Raw genomic sequence first — 20,967 nt, forward strand, 5'->3', positions numbered from 1 at the left:
GTCTCTCATGGATAAATAAATAAAATCTTTAAAAATAAAAAAGGATGCAGTCAGGGGTCTGGGATTCGAGGGCAAGATTTTTTTAATTTTATTTAAGACTTTATTCATTCATGAAAGACACACAGAGAGACAGGCAGAGACAGGCAGAGGGAGAAGCAGGCTCCATGCGGGAAGCCTGATGTGGGACCCAATCCTGGGATCACGCCCTGAGCCGAAGGCAGATGCTAAACTGCTGAGCCACCCAGGCATCCTGAGGGCAAGATTCTAGTATCCCAGAGCATTAGTAAGGGTAAGACAGCACGCCAGTCAGGGAGTAGTTGACCAAGATGTGAAGGAACGGATACAATGCAATGCTTCCCTTGCTATCTGAAAGTAGAGTGCTCTTATGAAACCTTTCTTTTTTTTTTTTTCATGTGTCAGTACTTTTAATGTTGTATACATCAAATTATAGTAAAAAGATGACTATAACAATGTGCAGCCTCTCTATTTTCATGAACAGCGCAACAGATTACAGTAAACTGAGTTTATATTCCGCCATCGAGTGTGGTTCTCCCATTAGTTCACTTTGTGATGGGTCATTAAGAATATCTTCAAATCCAATAGTCTCATCATTAGCCCTTAAAATATCCAACGAAAGGTTTGAGCTTGGAAGAAATGGAAGATGCTGAACCTGCTGCACTGCCTTGAATTCCATTTGTAATTTTAGTAGAGCAAACAGACCTTGGATGCTTCTTAGTGTAGAAAAATTAATTTTATCTTGGTTGAGCTGGAAATTTTTTTTCTGATACTTCAAGAGGATGACTGGGCAAAAGTTCATTTTTCACACCAGGGAGACCTTTTCGAAGAAGATCATGCTGTTCAAAAGGTCCACTTGTTGAAAGTTCAGTAACTGGAATACTGTCCTTCAGCTGAGATCCAAGTCCTCTGGCATTCATCTTCACTTGCTCTGTGAACAGCCCCTATTACTGTCAGCCGGCCCTGCCGCTCACTTATGAAAATTTTCATAGGCTGAAATGGTATAAAGTCAGAAGCAATTACCATTAATTTATAAGGAAAATTATTTGAGCATCCTCAGACCCCCAAAAATAATCTTTTAAGCTTTTCTGATATCTTAGGAAACATCTTACTAAGGGATGTGCAAAATAAATTGGGAGAAAGCACAGATACAGACACAGTTCAAAGCTACGATGGCTTGATGCTGAGATGCTGAGTGTAGTTCTGGGGCAAGGAGCTTGGTGGGGCCCCTCTCGCTGCTGGGATGCCTGGGGCCTGTACAATAGGTCATTGCAAAACAAACATAGAATGCTATTTTCACTTTTAGACTTTTTTGTAAAAGCAAAAGTCCTCTTCACATTTCTTTCAGTTAGAAAAATGGATACTAAGGTAGGTGTGGGTCTTTCATAAAAGTGAAGTGGTCTAACTTGAACTTTGAAAATGCAGAGGACACTTGTATTTAGATTATCACTAGAATTCAGGCACTAGCTTAATCACAGGGAACCAAGTATGGACCTAATTTCTGGAAGCTGTGGAGAATTTGGAGTAGTACAGTCTGTGAAACTGGATTAATCCAGAGCTATTCTATGTTAGTGATGGGGTTCTTTAATTCATACATCCTTGAGCCTGGGGCAAAGCTGAACTGGTAGGAGAAAACGAAATGATACTGGTGTAGGATTTAGAGAGTTTTTTGAGGGGAGAGTGGCAACTGCTGATGATGAGTATTGAAAGTTTCTTTCAGTGCCCTGAGAGCTAAAAGTGTACATAGTGTCTACAGTGAAGGTGAGACCTGCCTTAGGTAAGGAGTCCAGGATCAAGTTAGTAAAGAACACAGTTCATATAAAAAATTCAAGCATGTCATCTATCACAGTGAGGCCATGGCCAAATCAGAATTATTTCTCTGGCTTGTCACACACCCATGAGGTATGCAATCTCCTTACAACTATATTCTCTCTAATAGGAAATACCAGACAGCCTAGAAGGTAAACAAAAAAATTGTTTTAGAGATTTTATTTGTTTGTTTGTTTGTTTATTTATTTATTTGAAAGAAAGTGAGAGTGAGAGAGCACAAGCAGGGGGAGTGGCAGAAGCAGGCTCCTCACTGAGCAGGGAACCTGATACCTGATACGGGCCTCAACCCCAGGACCCTGGGATCATGACCTGAGCAGAAGGCAGATACCTGACCTACTGAGCCACCCAGGCACCCTGGAGGTAGGCAGATTTTAATTTCATCTTCTTTGTTCCTATCCTCCTCTTATAAACTTCCCAGTCCCTTGCTAACAGAACATTTCAAATCTTGATACCCAGCCTTTAATTTGTATTTTCCCAGTCCAGAATTAAATACAAGTAAAAATTTAAAGCATCACTATCCCAAAGTATTTTATAATATGGCCAAATTGATAATTCTCCATATTAGGCAATAGTCTCTTGAGTCAGAAATATATTTTATATTGGTAATAAGAAAACTCAGGATTTTCATGGACGAGCAAAGAGTGAAGAGTATTAAATAATGAGAGTGGATATAGGAAGAGGCTACTGGCTAATGCCATTGATAACTGTATAAATGTGCTTCATTTTTTAATCTGGGCCATGTTTCAAGAGAAAGCCCTTCAAACAGCATTCTCTGTATTAAGCTCTAGTCCCATAAGGATTAAATGATGGCATTCTGTAATCATATAATGGGGTTAAGATGAGATTAGGAACTGAATTACAACCTGGTAGAAAATAGTAAAGAAAATGTTTAATTAAAATTAAGTTTCGGGGGGCGCCTGGGTGGCTTAGTCCTTTAAAGTGTCTGCTTTCAGCTCAGGTCAGGGTCCTGGGGTAAGGGATTGAGCCCCGAATCAGGCTCTGAGCTCAGCAGGTAGTCTGCTTCCCCCTCTATTTGCTACCCCCTTCCCGCTCATGCATTCTCTCTCTCAAATAAGTACATAAAAAAACCTTTAAAAAAAGAAGTAAAAAATTAGTTTCTATAGAGAGCTATTTATAAAAAGCATTTTAGGCATATTTATGATATTAAATATGTATAATATTATGTACATGATATTAAAGTTTATCCAGTTCAACACATAGTGTTTGGCTGCCTTTTATTTGAAGGGCACGATGAAGCTCCACTTAGGAGCTTCCCCATCCCTACAAAGGTAAGCTCTTACCTACATAGGTAAGCTCCTAAATGTATATCACTTAGTTCCTGTCCTTGTCCTTAAAGATCTTATTATAAAATAGGCAAAAGATGGAGTTGAGCTTCAAGCCTGATTCTTCATCTCTTTAAAGGGAATTGGGATTCATTGTTTATTTTAACAGATGAGGACTTGATGAAATAAATGTTGTAAGAACATTAATTTGGCAATGGAACTTTGCTGGAACTTTAGGTGGTAGTCAGAGCATGGGTGTTGTAATGGTGAGACCATTACAAAGAATGCGCCTTCTGTCATTCCCATTCAACAGCCCACCAGCCACACTGCATCCATCTGGGACCTGTTCTCAGCTTTTTAGGTACTTGGAACTTCTTCTTATCCCCATCCCTTTTCTCCTCCATCATGTATCTTTGATGTGCAATGTCAACCAAATATGCCACCAACAAATGATTTTGCAGACATGTATATAAATGTGATAAAAATAATGGTTCATTATTTATAATTTCTGAAGAGAGTGATTCATGACAATATGCTTTTTCACTGAGGATGAAGTCAAGTGATAGGTTTGAGGAGACAAAATTGGAGGAACTAAAATACTTTGTCTCAGAAAAAGGAAAGTGGTACAGAAGCCCTGGAGAGGTAAAGGCTGCTTCAGTGGAGACCACAGGGGAGAAGGAGACCAAGTCATCACTGATGGAGCTTTCAGAGAAGAACCTGGAAGTCTGCTGGGGACTTCTGTCATACAAGTAATATGCACACTGTGAGGTAAATCTCTTTACTTAATCTCCCTCATCTCCCTCACCATGACCAATAAAATCTCTGTTGTCCACTGGTGCTTGTGGAGAGGCTGAGTTTGTTTGCTTTTGTTTCATTTTGTTTGAGGGTGTAGGATAGAGTGTGTGGGATGGAGATGACAAATACTCAGTCCTTTAAAAATAGAGGCTGCCATAGAGACCCTCCCCAGCACTGCAGCTTGGATCCTTTCTTCCCTTGGTGTTTCCACCAAGTCCTCCTTTTCTTACTGCAAGGTTGCCACGGCCAGCAGACCTGGCAGGTGGGAGGTAGGGAGGTAGTCCTGAAGGGGGAAAGAGCTGGAGAGGCATCCGGGGCCAGGCCCTGAAGGGATTCCTTTTTTTTTTTTTTTTAAGATTTTATTTATTTATTCATGAAAGACATAGAGAGAGAGAGAGAGAGAGAGAGAGAGAGGGGCAGGGACAGAGGCAGAATGAGAATCAGGCTCCATGCAGGGAGCTCAATGTGGGATTTGATCCCAGGACCCTGGGACCTGAGCCAAAGGCAGATGCTCAACCACTGAGCCACCCAGGCATCCCCTGTGAAGGGATTCCACAGCAAACAGGATCCCATGGCTCCCCTCAGTTCTGCTGGAACAGGCCTCCCACCCTCACCCTCCTCCTTTTTTGCTCTTCTCCTTCCACCAAGCCCCTTCTACAGGGTCACTGCTGAAGCAGAGAGGGGGTGTTGGAGAGCAAAGGTCAATCTCTACAACCTGGCAGTTGGAGAAGAGGAGGGAATAGAGTAATAAAGAAGGAAACATTGAGTATTTTATTAGGTGTCTTACATTTAAGCTTTTCTTTTTAAAAAGACTATTTATTTATTCATGAGAGATACACAGAGAGAGGCAGAGACATAAGCAGAGGGAGAAGCAGGCTTCCTGCAGGGAGCCCGACATGGGACTCCATCCCAGGACCTCAGGATCACGGCCTGAGCCAAGGGCAGACGCTCAAACTCTGAGCCACCCAGCTGCCCCTACATTTAATCTTTTATAGATGAAAGTTGTTATTTATATTCTACAGATGAGGGAATGGAGGCCAAGAGGGATTTGGTAACATGCTCAATGTCATACAGCCAGAGACTGGGCAGGTTATTCTTGCTGTAAATTTTGTGCTCTTCCCTCCACCCACCATAATTCTGCTGTAGGGATGAAAGTGGGACACTAAGGAAGATATTGGATCTTCATATTACAGAGCAAGAAGAAGACTTAAAGATCCTCAACATTTCACCCCTGAGGCAGCTCAATCCAGAGATATGACTACTTCACTCAAGTAGTGACATCATCAAGTTTGTGACAATCAAGTTAGGTTTTTTTTTTTTTTACTCCAGGTTAGTATCTCACTACACAAAATGAAAAGGATTGCATTGTTACACACAATTCTTGGGGTGTTTGTTTAGTACTATGACCATAGAACATTACAGGTTAAAGATTTTCTACACTGGTTTGGTAAGTCTTTCTCTTACATGCTTCATTCTGAGTCCTCAAAAAGAGACCTACGAAACAAACTTGAACACTGCCTATTGTGTGCGTGGGCATATGTGTGAGGTATGCTGGAGGTCTCAGATTTTAGAATCAAGAGAGACTCTTACCCTCCGCTCCTGCCCCATACCTTTCTGCCAGTTCATGTGGGACAGCAGCTTCATTCTCATTCTGACCAAGACCCAGAGTAAGAAACACTTTTGACATCATGACCCACTGTATGTGTGTACATCTACACTCACACATTTAACACAGATGTGAAAGTTTCCTAAATATCCCTTCCTGTATATAATGCTAACATTTTCTGTGTATTTTTTCTGTATTGATCATAACCAACTAACCATCATTGCAGTTCTCCAGAGCAGATAATTTCACAACACAGTAGTAAGTTAGGTCCCAAAATTTAAAAGAAACCAAAACATCGATGTTGAGAAATGCCATCCAATAAATTCTGGACTCTGAATATAGCTTGATATTACTATATAGTCAAAGATTAATTTGTCAGGGCACCATTAGTTGGTTAAGTGTCTACCTTTGGCTCAGGTCATGGTCTTGGGGTCCTGGGATAGAGCTGCCAATCAGGCTCTCTGTTCAGTGGGGAGTATACTTTTCTTTCTCCCTCTGCACCCCCCAACTCTCTCTCTGTTTCTCTCTCTCAAATAAATACAATCTTTAAAAAAAAGAAATAGGAATCCCTGGGTGGCTCAGCGGTTTGGCGCCTGCCTTTGGCCCAGGGCGCGATCCTAGAGTCCTAGGATCGAGTCCCGAGTCGGGCTCCCGGTATGGAGCCTGCTTTTCCCTCCTCCTGTATCTCTGCCTCTCTTTCTCTCTATGTCTATCATAAATAAATAAATAAATCTTTAAAAAATAAAAATAAAAAAATAAAAGATAAATAAAAAAAGAAATATGTTTTGCCCACCAACACTGAGAAGGGGTCAGGAATGAGAACTATATTATAGAGTACCTTCAGATTTTACGATAAACACTCTTCATAAAAACACTTTCTGTACTGGGCTTATGAACAATCCTATATTCATTTTGCAGATGAGGAAAATGAGATGCAGATATATTAAATGTGATTTTCTTAAGATCATGCAAACTCTATGGTGGATTTGAACCCCGGTTATTCTAACTTTAGAGCCCATATTTTTGCAGTCACATCTGTTCTGTCATTTGATTTGTTAATTGGGCAAAGGTGGTGGAAACTCTCAGTCACATGAAGAAGTCCATAGTGTTATGAGTCCTTACTGCACCAGGGAGCCTGCAAAGCTAATATTACTTAAGTTTTGATCAAACTGGGGAAAAAAAATCCAACTCCAAAATTAATGCTGTATCACTTGACACTTGAATTTCTGAAATTGCACAAAATAATGAACAAAAAATGAGCAGTAGGGGCATTCTTTTAATAGGAACAAATATAATTCCACACTTCATACTGCCTTCCACGGTTGCTAGGGTGCTGATATTTAGCCCTTTCACACCCCACTCCCACCCTATTTAAATAATATTTAATTTGTCTTTTACCATACCATCACAGGCTTAGCATGAAATTTGAGAATTCAGACAATCCTCCTTTTCTGATCAGGAGGTATCCAAACAATCTTGGAAGGATCATCTGAAAAATCTCCCCTGATTGATGTGAGCCTAAAAGTTCTTAGTGAGTTTCCAATTTATACCATTCTGTAATCATATCAGTCTGATATGATTGATATTTTCCTGAGTTTTTCTTTTCATCTAAACTTTCAAATCTATCAACACACAATTATTTATATTTTTAAATTGTCATTTTATTTCCTGCTTTATCTGTAATGTCTCCCATTCTCCATTCCAAATGTGGCTTGTTTTTACCTCTTCTCTTTATGTCTTAATTAGTCTTGTCTAAAGTTTATCGACTTTATCAGTATTTTCAAAGATATCAACTTTTTGCTTTATTGGTTCTTTTATGTCTTTGTCTTCTATTTCATTTTCTACTTTTAATCTCTATTATTTCCTTCTACTTTCTTTGGGCTTATTGCGCTATTTTTCTAATTTCTCCAGTTGGTTGCCTACATCATTCATTTTTAGTTTTTCTCCTCAATATGCATTTAAAGCTACAAGTTTCTCTGTGTGTAGTGCATTGTCTGTATTCCACACATTGTGATATACAGAAGCATTTTTAATATTTTATATACAGAATATTTGTATTCTGTTTTTGTATTATTTCTAATTTAATTGAATTTTTTAGATATCATAGTCTTTCTAGTAACACTAATTTGAAACCTCAATCAATTTTATGGACAGTATGAGCTTTCTTTCCATAGGCATTTAGAAAGAATGGGGAGTCTTTAATTCTTGGTTACAATTCATATTCTATATGTGTCCATTAAACTAAAGTGATGAAATTGAAATTGTGGTGCTTCAATCTTTAATACTTTTACTGAATTTGGGGTGATCTATTGCTCTCAGTTACTAAGTCTCTTAAAATCTTCCATATGACGGAATTTGGCAGCGTCTCCTTAAAGTTCTGTCCATTTTTGCTTTACATAATTTGAAGTTATCTTATTAGGTGCGTAAAAGTTCATAATTGTTAAAGTTTCTTGGTGGATAGTGTTATCAACTTATAATGTCTCTCATCTCTGTTTATGCTTTTTCCCTTAACATCTATTTTATTTATTATTAATACAGGTCTGCTGCTTTCTTTTGGTTAGCATTTACTGGGTATCTCTCGCTCGCTCTTTTTTAAAGATTTTGTTTATTTGAGAAAGAGAGAGAGCATGAGCAGTGGGGGGAGCCAGAGGGAGAGGCAGACTCCCCACTGAGCAGACAGCTGAATGTGGGACCCCAAAATCACAACCTGAGCCTAAAGCAGATGCTCAACCGATGTCCCTATTTTTAAAAAGATTTTATTTTTAAATAATCTCTACAACCAACGTAGGGCTTGAATTTACAACCCTGAGATCAAGAGTCATATGTTCTACTCACTGAGACAGCCCCTTTAATCTTTTACTTTTAAACTTTGTGTTGGAAGATTTATCTCAAGCTATAGATATTTCTCATGTAAATGGCATGGAGATGAATTTCTTTTCATCATAGAGCAGCAGTTTTTGTATTTTAGTTAGAAATTTCTACCATATTTTTGTTTTTTAAATTTTTTTTTAAAATTTTTATTTATTTATGATAGTCACACAGAGAGAGAGAGAGAGAGAGGCAGAGACATAGGCAGAGGGAGAAGCAGGCTCCGTGCACCGGGAGCCCGATGTGGGATTCGATCCAGGGTCTCCCGGATCGCCCGCCCTGGGCCAAAGGCAGGCGCCAAACCGCTGCACCACCCAGGGATCCCTCTACCATATTTTTGTAATCATTTATAGGTTTGAATTTCTTTTTACCATATTATTTTGTGTTTTCCTTTTGTTCCACTTTCTCCCTCTTTGTCTCTTTGTTTCTTGCCTTCTTTTGGCTTTGACTGACTTTTTTGTTTTATTTCTTCTCCTCCACTAATTAGAAAATTTTGTCTATTTCTGTTCTTTCAATGTTATTCTCAAAATTTTCACATGCTTTTAAAATAAATTCTAAAGTTAACCAATGCAGTTATCCTTTTCTGGATCATTACAGGAGCTTAGAATGTTTGCTTTATAACTCTGATCATCCCCAACCCATCTATATGTTACTGTTTTCATGGTTTTGTTTTAATTTGTAGCCCTACAAATTAATTCCCAGTATTATTATTTTATACAGTAAACATTTGGTTTTATTTTCCCACATAATTACTATTTCCTTTGCCCACCATTCTTTCTTTCATCTCAGACCTTTCTGGGTTCATTTTCATTCTTTTGGAGTATTTTTAATAGTATGACTTCTTTGAGTGAGAATTCTCAGTCTTAGTTTTTCAAAAACATCTTTATTTTGTATTTGTTATTTTAAGAAATATTTCACCAAATATACATTTCCAAGTTTATAGTTCATTTTGAAGATACATTCCATTATCTTTTTATGTCGTTGAAGCTGAGAAATCAGCTGTCAGTCTAATAGAGGTTACTTTGTAGGTAATTTTCTCTATCTCCCCTTAACATTATTTTTGTCTTTGGTATTCTGTAGCTTTAGTATGTTGTGTCTAAGCATCTATATCTTTTCATTTATGCTACTTTGGGTATTTTTAGGTTTACTGAACATTAGTTCTAAAAGTTCTCAATCATCATGTCTTTGAATATTCTCTTCCCCCTTCTATCTAGTCTTACATACTTTTATGGACTACTGTTATGGACTGAATATGTCCCACCAACATTCATATATTAAAGGCCTAGCCTCCAACATGGTTGTATTTGGAAATATGGCCTTTATAGAGGTAACTAAGGTAAAATGGGTCCAAAGGGTGAGGCTCGAATCTAATAGAACTGGTATCCTTATAAGAAGAGGAAAAGAGACTAGAACTCTCTCTCTCTCTGCACATAAACAGAGTAAAGTCATCTATATCAAGCCAGAGAGACCTCATCAGAAACCAACACCTTCATCTTAGATTTCTAGCCTCCAGAACTTTACATATGTTATAATATCCGTAATCATCAATATTTTCCAGAGAAACAGAATCAGTAAGATCTTTCTATCTCTACCTATATAACCAATGAGATAGATATATTTATCAAGAGAGACAATGAGAGTTAGAAAGAAGAGATTTCTTATGAAGAATTGGCTCACATGACTACAGGAACTAAGAAGTCCCACCATCTGCCATTTGCAAGCTGGAGATCCAGAAAGCTGGCAGTGTAATTCTAGCCTGAGTCCAAAGGTCTAAGAACCAGGAGAGTCAACGATGTAAATCCCAGTTTAAGGGCAGGAGATAATCCATGTCCCAGCTCGAAGAGGCAGGCAAAAAGGGGACAAATCCTACCTTCTTTAGCTTTCTGTTCTATTCAGGCCCTCACCTGCTTGCCTGATGCCCACACGCACAGGGAGGGCAATCTACTCTACTGAGTCCATTGATTTAAACACTAATATCATCCAAAGACACCCTCCAGACACAACCAGAAATAATGTTTAATCTGGACACTCTGTAGCCCAGTCAAGCTGACAAACAAAATTAACCATCACACACACACACACACACACACACACACACACACAATTAACCATCACCATATATTTGTGCTATATATTCCGTGTGATTTTTAATTCTATCTTCCATTTTAGTAATTCTCTCTTTAATTATGGACAATCTGACATTTACCCCAATTATTGAGTTTCTTATCTTAGTTACACTTTTTATTTTCAGATGTTGCCTTTGATTTTTTTTCCACATCAACCTGACCACTTTTTTTTATAGTCTTTTATTCTTTGGGCATACTCTTGATACTCTCTTGCTTTTTAAACAAGTCACCACAATCTGGCATCACTTGAAACTCTAATTTTAGTTTATCTAGTGTGAATTTTGGCCTGTACCCAGTTGACGGTGGATTTGTGATTAGGAGAAACCTCAAGAGAACATTTTCCCCACTGTGTTCAGAAATAAAGCTGAGACTGGCATGTCTCCTAATTCTCTCCCTTTATGTGGAGGGGTTTTGCCCCAAACTCATCTATCTGTTAGAATGACAATTTTCAGAGTCTCAACTATATGCCAATACTTATTTTGATTTGCCACTTTACATAAGCCCTCAGTTTTCTCTCCTGTCTTTTGGATGCAATCAGTTAAAGCCAAAAGCTCTATACCACCAGGGACTGTCAGATGCTTCAGGCAGCTATCATCCCCAGTGCTCATTATCTGGAGGTAACTTTCCTGCCAGCCCCACTCTGCATTTATGGAGACTTTTCAATAAGATTTATCCATCTCGCTCTGTCTCTCTGGGCATGTGCATGTATGAATATGTGTGATACATTGAGACAATTCCTCAGGGTATCTGGTTTTCATATTACCAGAAGTCATATTATACAATTAATAGTGAATACTCTCATGTTTTGCTTTAGTTTAATTGTACTATCAAATTTTTCACTACAAATTCAGATCTCTGAATTAATAGTTGATCTCCAGGCATGGCTAAATATTACCGGTGAAGCCTTATTTAAGTCAGTAATGTGTATGACAGATCGAGTCTGAAATTAATTCTTTTATTCAAATATGTAATTCTATTATATGTCAGTTTTGTTCCCGGTGCTGTGCTAGGAACTGGAGATTAAGAAAAGAAAAGAAAAAGCCTAAGACATGATCCCCAAGGTTTTCATGATCTAGAGTGGAAGACAGACCAGTAAAAAGACAATTACAGCTCAGTGTTAAAAGAGCTTTGAAGACAATTTCCGTAAGGAATGTGAGAGCTCAGAAAAAGGCACTTACCCCGGTAAAAGGGGAGAGGACCCTAGAAAGCTAGGTTTAAGCCAAAAAAAATTGCGTGGTTAACAAAACTGGATTTGACCAATTGGTTGGGATACGTTGAGGCCAAACATAAACCCTTTCTTGCAGAAGCATCTTAACTTATCCCAGCCCTAATCAGATTGCATGGCCCTAGGCAAGAGGGAGTGAATAGATCCATCAAATTTTTACCCTTACTAGAAAAAATTAAAAAAAGCTTAGAGCATATGTTTCACGGCTGCTACATGGGTAGAAACACCTTTTGAATGAAGAATAAAGGGTATTTATTCTAGGGAACAGAAACCATGGCTCCTTAGTAGGGCATTTGAAGGTGAATTTACTATGCTGACACTTAAAAAGAAATTACTTTGCTGTTGCCTCTGGATTCTGTACATGAACAAACAATATCTATATATTGCACACCTTTCCTGCCTGGGATACCTCTCCTGCTCTCCTCTGCCTCTCAAAAAAGTATACATTTTTAATTAGGACCATGTGGTCTTGGTACAAAGGATAAACAAATAGATCAGCATAACCCAAAGAGAGACCCATACTTTTAAGGCCAAAGTATGCACAAAGGTAGCATTGAAGGTCAGTAGGAAAGAATGATCTGTTTAATAAAAAACATTGGTTGATCATGTATCTGTATGGAAAACAAAGCTTGACTTCAGCCTCATGCCATACATAAAAAAATCATTTACTGTAGAATGTATATCCAAATGTGAAAAGTAAGATAATAAAGTTTCTAGAAAATAATAACATAAGAGAATATTTTCGTGACTTTGAGGCATGGAAATTTTTCTAAAACAGGACATGCAAAGGAATGTTTTCCTAGTGAGGAAAAGACTGACTGCATTAAAAGTAGGGTATTTATGTTCATCCAAAAAAATAAAATCACCATGAGAAAAGGATGAAGATCAGTGCTTGGGTGGCTCAGTCAATTAAGCTCTGCCTTCAGCTCAGATCATGATCTTATGTTGGTCTCCTTGTGCAGCATAGCCTGCTCCTTCCTCTCCCTCTGCCTGTCACTCCCCCTGCTTGTGGCCCTTTCTCTCTCTGTCAAATAAATAAATAAAATCTTTGAAAAAGAAAAGAAAAAGAAAAAGGATAAACAGTCCAACAGAAAAATGAGAAAGATTTGTGAATAGGCAATTCACAGTATCTGTTAAAATATGATTATCCTTCTAAGTAATTATGGAAACACAAATAAAAATCATAATGAGGTACTTTTATGCCAATCAGACAACAAAACCTTCAAAGCATGATAATATCAAGTAAGTAAATCAATATGAATTCTCATACATTGCTTGTAGTTGTGTGAACTGAAATAATTATCTGGAGACTAAATTGGCTTGTATCTGGTAAGACTGAAGAACCTAGCACTCTATGAACTTTATGAGCTTCTGGAAATAAATCCTAGAGAAAATTTCACATACATACATGAAGAGACCTCTGTAATAGGAATCAATCAAATTATTTCTGTTAAGGGTCAGATAGCAAATATTTTAGACTTTATGGAGCACACAGTGGTCTCTATCACAACTATTCAATTCTGCTGTGCTGTATGTACTTTAGAAAATACATAAGCAAGTGGACATTGTGGTGTTCCAATTAAACTTTATTTATGGACACCAAAATTTGAATTTCATACAGTCTTGTCACAAAATATTATTCTTGTTTGATATTTTCAATTATTAAAAATTGTAACAAACCATTCTTAGCTCACGGGCCATACAAAAATAGTTAGTAGTGGGGCACCTGGGCGACTCAGTTGGTAGACATGCAACTCTTGATCTTGAGGTTGTGAGTGCAAGCTCCACATTGGACATAGAGATTACTAAAAATAAATAAATAAATAAATAAATAAATAAATAAATAATAAATAGGTGGTGGGCTAGTTTTGGCCCATAGGTTGTAGTTTGCAGTCTCTGTTCCATAAGAATGTTTTCAGCAGCAAAATAATTGGTATAATCAGTACTTTTTAGTGAGAGAGTGAATAAATCAGAAAATACTGGTATATGCAAGCAAGAATACTAGCAAGGAACTACATGTATTAGCATGGATGAACATCAAAAACATAATTTTAAACCAAAACAAAAAGTTGCAGAAGGGTATTATACTATAATACAACTTAAACAAAGTTTTTAAGCCTGAAGAAGAATACTATATTTATTTATGGATATATATATGGAAAATTATATAAAAAATTCATGGAAATTGGAATTTAGGAAAAGAGGAAGAAGAATAGCAGCTGAGAGAGGTACACAGTGGGTCTAAGATATATCTGTAATGTATTACTAATTTTTGAAAAGTTTGAAGCAAATTGGGCAAATTAAGATTTTATACATAGGTTTTCTTTATGTTTGTACTTATATATTTGAAATATTTCATAATTTTAAAAATTATTTAAGATTTCATTAGGTTTTAAAAAAATATTTTTTTATTTATTTGAGAGAGAGAAGTTGCAAGCAGGGAGGGGTAAAGAGGGAGGGAAAGAATCTGAGGTAGACTGCACTAAGCAAGGTGCCCAGTGTGGGGCTTGATCCCGTGACAAAGAGATCATGTCCTGAGCCAAAATCAAGAGTCAGATGATGGGGTGCCTGAGTGGCTCAGTCAGTTACATGTCTGCCTTTGGCTCAGGTTGTAATCCCAGGGTCCTGGAACTGAGCCCCACATCAAGCTCTTTGCTCAGCTGGGAGCCTGCTTCTCCCCTTCCCTCTGCCTGCTGTGTGCTCTCTCTCTCTCTCTCTCTCTCTCTCTCTCTCTCCCTCTTTGTGAAATAAATAAATTAAATTAAATTAAAAAAGAAGAGATGGGGACGCCTGGGTGGCTCAGTGGTTGAATGTCTGCCTTCAGCTCAGGTTGTGATCCCGGGGTCATGGGATTTATACCCACGTGGGGCTCCCTGCATGGAGCCTGCTTCTCCCTCTGCCTGGGTCTCTGCCTTTCTCTCTCTCTCTGTCTCTCATGAATAAATAAATAAAATCTTAAAAAAAAAAAAAAGAGGAAGAGGAGATGGATGCTTAACCGACTGAGCCATCCAGGCACCCCAAGATTTCATTGATTTGCCTATCGATATCAACATGGTATAAAGAACATATACTGCTTTGGGAGGAAGTTTGGAGAAGTAGAAAGACACGTTTATGACCTCAGACAAGTTTTTTAATATGTTTGAATCAAATGGAAGAAGTCTTATTTGATTCACAGTGTGTTACCTGTCTGAAAGCAATCTGAGAAACGTACGACACTCTAAAAATCCAAGCAGATATTCTTTTCTGTTTCCTTGACACACACACACACAATCTCATTTTAAACCTTTTCCATCAAAATATGACACATGTATAAAAAAGCACATAGAACATCAATGTATAGTTTAATTATCATGAAGTACACTAGGTAGTCACTACGCTGATCCAGAACACTGCCAGCTCCCAAAAAACCCCTGAGTGCTCTCTCTCCTCTCCTTGCTTTTTTTTTTTTCAAGGTAATATTCTTTTTTTTTTTTTTTTTTTTTTTTTTTTTTTTTTTCAAGGTAATATTCTTGATGAAATTTACTGTGAAAACAGTATTTTGAGTCAAAGATCTTTGGAATGCCTGTGGACACCAAGAGAAAACTGGGAAATTCCTTACGGCATTGTGTCATCTCTCCTGAAGGGGAAACCCAGGCTTAGGCTGTCCCTTGAATGGCAACACTAAGCTGCCCAGCTGTCACCACATCAGCCTGTGGGGCAGGCACTAAGTTGGGCACTGTGCATACTTATTTCATTTAATATTCAGAACAGCTCCATGGTCTTGGTCAAAGGGCAAAAGAGAAAGGGAAGTTGCTCTTAATTCATAAATATTCAAGGACTGTTAATTTACTTAGACTTTTTCCCAAGGTAAAGGGTATAAGGCATGGCCCCATGTGACTAATTGGAATTTGCCTCTTTAAAGTATTTGTATGATTGTCATTTATTCTATCTGTGGAGAACTTGAGAAAATAAGTTTCCTTGGATCAAAGCATTTTGAACACATTGAGGGCTCACTAAAATACTTAAAAGTGGTATTAAAAATGCAATATATATTATATATGTTGTATATATTACATATATATGTAGCTATACTGTAAATTGCAGCTCATGGATGTTCAATCGACAAAAAGTGGAGTAGTTTGGGGGATTTAGTCCTTGGGTTCCTCCCGTTTTACTGGAAAACTCATCTAACCATACATGTCACAAACTAATTCAGGACAAAAGCAAAGCCTCAGTTGGATCATGAAAACAGATGGAAAACCTAGGAAGACTCTGTCCACCTGAAGTAAAAGGTCATCAGCCTAAGTGAATGCTCCAGAAAGACACGTCTAAAAATAAAAGCAGCCAGCCTATTGGAAAGAAGAAACATCACTGGGCATTTTGACTATGGTTTTATTTCATCAAATTGCTGAGTATATGCTGAGTTACAAGAAGTAAAATTGAATATGTAGTTTCCAAGTGTCTACTCTGTTTAAGGCATTATGTGGTAGGCTCTAGGAGACTCAAAAATGAATGATAGGCCATCCTCCCTAGTAAGGAAGTTACAGTCTAAGGAGAGGTAAACAATAAGACATACACAGATAACTGATTATATGAACTGTGCGTGACAGGACCAAGGGAAAGAAGTAGAGGAGAAATTAACCAGTAATTATTTGAGTACTTTTCATTGGCCAGGCATGTTTCATATATCTTTTTATTTTTCACATAACCCTGAGATCAAGACCTGAGCTGAGGTCAAAAGTCGGACACAACCAACTGAGCCACCCAGGTGCCCCTCATATATCATTTTTTAATCTTATAATAACATGATGAAGTTGGTATTATTCCCAGTTCAAGGAATTGGCTAAGTTCAAAGACCTAACCCAGGATCACACTAGTAAATGGACAGCTGAGATTCAAATCTGGTTATGCCTGCCTGGAAGTATGCATTTCTAACAGCCTCACAGGTTAAGAGCCATGGGATCTATAGAAAAGAGGTCCTCACTGACAATGTGCCTCAAATAATGAAAAAGGAACCAGGAGGATGAGTTATTTTAGGATGATGTCCCATACCACTATATATGCCATCCAAAGGTGAATTTGGAATTATTTTCTTAGCCTAGAGTATAAAATACTTCAGCTGGAAAGCATGGAAAAAAATTTAATCAACAGGCATTCTCCGTGTCTGCCATCAACCTCAAACCCTGCTTTTAAAAGATAAAATTAATTGAATTTTATTGTTCCTGTGAGCACCACACTGTGGCTATATTTTTGTAAAATGGAAAAAATAAAACAACTTTATTGTATAAATTCTGGGGGTCCATGTTCACTTATTAATATTACTATTTATATAAATGATTATTTTGCTTTTAAATTATTCTTTGTTCAGGTGAATAGACACCCCTAGTTGTCTTTCTCTTTAGCTGCTTGGCTTTACCTGAATACTTGCTCCATGCTTTTTTAAGAGCTATCATCACTGTTACCATCATCATTTTGCAAGGTTAGTGAACATAGAGATTTTCATCATGTGTAGACTCAGCTGACAATCAGATAAGTTTTTTTTTTTCCTTCCATATGAATTGTGTGGTAATGAGAGAATGTTAGAAGAGGAGCCCAAATGAACAATTCAGCACTCTCTGGTTGGATTTCAGTTCTGCCAGTAAGGCACTGCGCAGAGCACACTGCCTCCTGGCACAGTCTGTAATTCTAAGCAGGTGACGCCTATCGATGCTTGTCACCCGTTGTTTTCCCCTAAAGTGCTGAGATGGTTTGCTGATGAAAGATAACACCATTTCTCAAAATGGTAAAAACCACTGTAGAAACTAAAATGTAAGAAATAGTCTCAACCACAGTTTGACTTGCACAGGTCAACCCGGCTTTGCAAAAGCTGGTTTTACCAAGGGGTTGATCTGCCATAGTTGAGACTACTACAGTTTTAGCTTCAGACAAAGCTAAAACCCTGATGGTTGGCATCTATTTCTGTTTCTCCACTTATGAGAACCAAAGTAACCTTTAAAAGATCAAAAGTAATACTATTGTGTGGTAACATGCTTAAACCAGTGAAATCCTGTGGCTCGACTGCATGACTCTCAAACAATTCCAAGGTACTAGACGCTAATAGACTTCTACAGTCTGAAACTTTTACTCTCTATACCATGCTTGATGTGATGAATGAGCAGTTGGTATGTAGTCTGATGTTCATGGGTCATTTCAAGCTAGTAGGTTTTTTAAAAATTCCATTACTTGTTAGTATAGCTCCTTAAATAATCAGGCCTTGAGGAGAAAGTGAGTTCCCAGTGAAAGTATGATGGTGGACTAACAGTGTAGTGTACGTTTACTTAAACGTATAGTCCATATGCTCTATTATTTGTGTGTGATGATCTGGTGAATTGTCAATCTGTCCTTTTTGATAGAATGTGTAAGAAATTAAAATGTACATGAATGTGCAAGGATGAAATAGAGCTTCCTGTTCTCATGTTTTGAAAATGTGTTTTCATCATATAGTGGCAACAAAAGCATTCAAAAATTGATCTTTGAAATCATAATGGAGCTGAATATGACATGTAATTTAACATGTAAATATGTAATTCACACATGCTTTCTCAGAAATAAATAAAATGTGGTCGAATATTTCATTTTCTTCATTGCATTCATCACTACCTTAAATCACCCAATTTATTATTTGTGTATTTAGTCATTGTCTCTTCTACAGTCAAGTGAAACTTCATGAAACAAGGGGTGTAGTGACATGGCCATTACTATACCCCTAGAGGCTATAACATTGCCTGGAACATAATAGGAGCTCAATAAATATTTATTGCATGAAGGAATTAATATAACTTGATAAGCATTAGTGCACTGCTTCAGAAGTATCTTTATTTCTCAAATCGACTTGATGAAGTCTTCACAGTGGCAACACCTGTCAGCTTTACTAAATGCCTTGTTATTAGATGGAATTGATATGTTTAGTCAAGGAGTATAGCTAGAGTATAACGTTCCAGGAACCCACTCTACACTGGTTAGAAACAGCAAACCTTTCAGCATGAGATTTCAGCAACAGTTCTTTTGTTATTGATGCTTTATTCTTTTTTATTGAAGCATGCTGTCTTGTTGCAGTATGAATTTATAAGGAAGATATGCACACATCTCAAGTGTATGCTTGAGATGTTTTGACAAATGTATATACCTATGTTAACCCACACACTGATCAAGAGAATAGAACTTTACATCATTCAAGAAAGTTCTTCTATACTATTCCTAGTCAACTCCCCATTTCCCTCTCTCCCCTAAGCAACTTCTGTTCTGATTCCCATCCCTATTAGATTAGCTTTGCTTGTTCTTGAACTTCATATGAATGGAATCATTCAATATGTACTCTTTCATGTTTGGCTTCTTTTGCACAGTATGCCTATGAAATGCATCCAGGTTGTTGTGCTTTTTTTTTTTATTGCTGAGTAGTATTCCTTGTATTAATATACCACAATTTATCCATTTTCCTGTTGATGGACATTTGGATTGTATCCAGTTTGGAACTATTATGAATAAAGCAGTTGTAAACTTTCTCACATGAATCTTTGCGGACACATGTCTTACTTTCTCCTGGCCAAATATGTAGGAGTAGAATTGATGAGTCACAGTTAATGTTTATCTTGTAAGAAACTGCGGAACAGTTATCTGAAAGTTATACAAGTTTACATTCTCACCAACAATGTATGAGTTCCAGTTGCTCCACATAATTGCCAATGTTTGGTGTTGTCAATCTTTTAAATTTTAGCCATTCTAATAGATGTGAAGTAATGTATTAACTACCAGTTCTTTGATGATTAATGTGCATCTATTTGCCTATTAGCCATTTACATATCTTTTTTTTGTGTGTGTGAAATGTCTGTTCAAGTTTTTGCCCATATTTTTGGGGAGGTTTTGTTCTTTTTATTGTCAAGGTGTAAGAGTTCCTGATTCATTGTAAATATACATCCATTTTCTGATATTTGTGAAGTTTTCCTGAGTATTTTCTTCCAGTCTCTGGATTGCCTATTTTTTATTTTTTAAAAGATTTTATGTAGTTATTCATGAGAGACACGGAGAGAAAGGCAGAAACATAGGCAGAGGAAGAAGCAGGCTTCCTATGGGGAGCCTGATGTGAGACTGGGTCCCAGATCCCGGGATCATGACCTAAGCTACAGGCAGATGCTCAACCACTGAGCCACTCAGGTGCCCCTGGATCGCCTATTTTCTTAAAAAGTGTATTTTGATGAGCAGAAGTCTTTAATTGTGATGAAGTCCATTTATCAATTTTTAAATGATTTCTGATTCCTGTGTCCTATCTTCGAAATCTTTGCTAATTCCACAGTTGAAACATATTTTCCTGTTTTCTTTTAGAATCTCCATCTCTAATTTTTTTACATGCTTAAAACACAACATTCAAATTTTTACCTACCTTTTTAGGAGCTCTCAGAAATGCTAGAACTCTGTAACTCTACTAAGCTTCTTTAATGAAAATTATTTAGCCATTTTGATTGATAAGACATGCATTCAAATAATGAATTCTTATTTATTTTGTCCAATTATTTTTCAAGAACTACGTTTTATTTTATTATTTTATTTTATCAAAGCAATGAACACTAAAGACAATTCTGAATCATTTGTTTTAATGGAGAACAGCATAGGCACAGAAGTCCTGTCTTAGGTCATTTTGTTATTATTATTTTTATAGTTGCTGCTTTTTTCCTCTATTTTTATTTTCTGATTACAACAATTGTATTACTTTTTATTATTTATTTATTTATTTTTAAAAGATTTTATTTATTTATTCATGAGAAACACACAGAGAGAGAATGAGGCAGAGACATAGGCAGAGGAAGAAGCAGGCTCCATGCTGGGGGCCCGACGTGGGCGCGATCCCAGGTCTCCTGAGCCGAAGGCAAGCGCTTAACTGCTGAGCCACCTGGATGTCCCTGTATTACTTTTTATTTCATTAATAAGCTTCACTAGTCTAAAAAAGGTAACCCACAGCATTTTGGAAGATAAAAGTGAGCTGGTCTGAGATTGAGTTTTTCTCTTCATAATTTAGAAACAGTATACCTAGAGCTGATTGAAGTTTTTCATCTTATGTTCTGTTGTATTGATTGCCCAAGAATTTCAAAATAGTTCCTAAGGATTTTCCTAGTTGGACCTGTATTAGGATATCTCTAATATTAAACCAAATCACAGAGTAATAGAAGTAGCATGGATTTGGATTCTGAGGATCCTGAGTTTGAATGC

General features: G+C 37.3%; 1 pseudogene; it reads right to left on the reverse strand.

Moving 5' to 3' along the window:
• Positions 1 to 146: 146 nt before the first annotated feature.
• Positions 147 to 20,967, reverse strand: part of LOC112657448 (proteasome maturation protein-like) — a 31,441-nt pseudogene continuing 10,620 nt past the window's right edge.

Source organism: Canis lupus, chromosome 8, assembly GCF_003254725.2.
Source record: "Canis lupus dingo isolate Sandy chromosome 8, ASM325472v2, whole genome shotgun sequence".
Taxonomy (NCBI): domain Eukaryota; kingdom Metazoa; phylum Chordata; class Mammalia; order Carnivora; family Canidae; genus Canis; species Canis lupus.